This window comes from Dreissena polymorpha, chromosome 3, assembly GCF_020536995.1.
Source record: "Dreissena polymorpha isolate Duluth1 chromosome 3, UMN_Dpol_1.0, whole genome shotgun sequence".
In the NCBI taxonomy this organism is placed as follows: Eukaryota; Metazoa; Mollusca; class Bivalvia; order Myida; family Dreissenidae; genus Dreissena; species Dreissena polymorpha.
Window position 1 is genome coordinate 57,624,145 of NC_068357.1, and position 2,704 is coordinate 57,626,848.

A 2,704-nucleotide genomic window follows, 5' to 3' on the forward strand; every position below is an offset into this window, starting at 1 on the left:
ATGACCCCTATTGATTTTCAGGTCACCAGGTAAAAGGTCAAGGTCACAGTGACACAAAACGTATTCACCCAATGGCTGCCACTACAACGGACAGCCTATATGGGGGGCATGCATGTTTTACAAACAGCCCTTGTTTCACTGTTGAATTGAGTTGAAGCTGAAAAGAAAAGAATCAACATGTCAATATACTGTCCCGTAAATGATCCGTATAACAAAATTGTGTCTGTGTGTCGTATGAATGAATCTGCACTTAAACTAAATTAAGATTTCGAGATTTCGTACATCGATTCATTTCGTCAATTGTCAGAACGAAAGTACGGTTTTTATTCCAATGCATTATTTTCTCTTTCCGGGATATTGTTTTGATATGTTGATGCTACATTAACAAATATAAGTTTATATGAAGGGAAAACACAAAAAATAAACAACGGTTGCGATACACACTCATAAAGTTTAAAACATAGCATATGCTGTTAGATGCGCATAACACTTTGATAATGGATTTTGGATACCACTTCGGAAGGGGGTTTATTCCGCCTGTCTAAAAACTTGAAGGGGGTTGTTCCGCTATGGCGTTTTTAGGGAAGAGGGTTTCTTCTGCTATGGAAGGGGGTTTGTTCCGTGTATGCAAAATATGAAAGGGGGTTTGTTCCGCTATGCCGTTTTTAGGAAAGGGGGTTTCTTCCGAAGGGGGTTTATTCCGGTAATCCTTTCCTCCTGCTCCTCGACCTCTTCTCCTTGTCCGCTCCCATCTCACTCGCATCCTCCTAATCCTTTTCTCTATTCTTCGCTCGCATCATCATCATCATCATCATCATCATCATCATCATCATCATCATCATCATCATCATCATCATCATCATCATCATCATCACCACCACCACCACAACCATCATCATCATCATAATCATCATTTTTGCAGCATCACATAAAAACAACAACATGAAGAATAACTTCATTCAAATCATGATTATTCATCTACTAAAACCATTTTGTTTACTATTAATATTCCATTGAGTCATCAAACCACTCCGCAAAGAGCATGCTCTCTTTATGTCTCTTCTATTTTATCAAAGGACTTCACTCCAATCTAGTCCTATTGATTGCGTCATAGAATATTTAATGTTTGAGTAATCTTGTGTGCATAATAAACCACGTTTACGAAAACATAAACTGTGTCAATAGGTTTTAATTGGTCTTTATTTAAATATTGTTTTATTGGCATAAAATCGTTTATAGGAAAAAGACACTTGTGACTTCTGAAGGATATCGGTCTTGGTACTTTACTATCAAACTTATTAAATGGATTAACTAGTTTTCAATACTAGGGATTTGTATACAAATGTAACTAGCGAAACCTTAAAAAGAGCATTCGTTTGAATGAGAAAATAAACCATCTATACACTTATTACGAATTGATATATGCGATAGATTGGATAGTAATCTTGTTTGCTACCAGTGTATTGATAAATAACATTATATGTGTGTATGATCGCGTATCAATGTGTGCATCATACTAAAATGGTATTATTATCTTTATAAAGTTTAATGTCCGTTTAAGGAAAAGACGACACTGGGATTAATTTCTTTCGCAAGTAAGTTTGTTTTGCCAAACATTTTGTAGAATATGATACAAACACTAGTAGGTATATTGACATTAAATATGGGACAGATGAATTTTATTTCACGTTATATAAATACGTCATCTGTTGTATAATTGTTATTTCTTTAACAAGCCTTTCACTGTAAAAGTATGCATACTAATAAACATTTGTTACTTTTTAAGAATGAGGCAAACAAACAAATTAAATTATATATAAATACAAGATAAATAAAATATGGCCAATAATAACACAAATAATATGTAAACCAACTCATTTTTAATAACATTAAATACAAACAGGTCTCAGAAATTATTTCAGTAATTAATCAAACCATTAAATAGATAAAGACGATTGTATTCGTGGTTTGCCATGACGTCAGAGATTAGTTTTTGTTTCATTGTAACCAGTTAAATCTCAATAAAGGCTGCTGAAAGTTTGGTTTAATTTAGTTTTTAGTGTATATAATGTATCATGTTAAAACCTTAAAAAAAATATTCGCGTCATTTGTAGATTCAAATTCACGGCGAAGATTAACAATGCATTTTAAGGAGCACTTAAACCCTGACCCATTCAATAACACTTTCAATTTATCAGCATATTGTTATTTCCGAATCTCATAACTAATTGAAGACATCTAGTATAATAGGTCACACCACAATTATAATAATAAAAAAATAACGCAATAACTTGTATTAGGTGGTAAATGATAAAACGGGTCCATTGCATTAAGGGGTTACATAACAGAAAAGCGCATGTTGGCGAAGAGTTGTTCTAGTTAGAGGTGAACAGCCCATATGTGTTTGGACATTTACGAAGCCGACAAGTATGCCTCATTTACCGATATACTATTTTCTGTCTGACATATTCAATAACAGTTATTTTGTTTATAATTCAAACAAACATTTTGTATTTGACAATTATAAAAAATAAGTTATTTGCAAAACAACAACAGCCTGATAAATATATGACATATATCTATATGGAAACAGGCACATTCCATGATAGTTCAGTGCGTACGAAGTTACATGTAATCAAAAGCTATCACGCTATAAAAACATCTATACTTTTTACAAGCAAAATAATACATAGCTAAGTCTCAA

General features: G+C 33.0%; 1 protein-coding gene across 1 annotated transcript in view; it reads left to right on the top strand.

Moving 5' to 3' along the window:
- Positions 1-1,210: 1,210 nt before the first annotated feature.
- The window catches only part of LOC127874302 (phospholipid phosphatase 1-like), a 35,535-nt gene continuing 34,041 nt past the window's right edge, over positions 1,211-2,704 (top strand). Inside the window, exon 1 of the mRNA XM_052418545.1 lies at positions 1,211-1,595. The gene's annotated coding sequence lies outside the window, so the exon portion shown is untranslated. The remainder of the gene's footprint in view (positions 1,596-2,704) is intronic.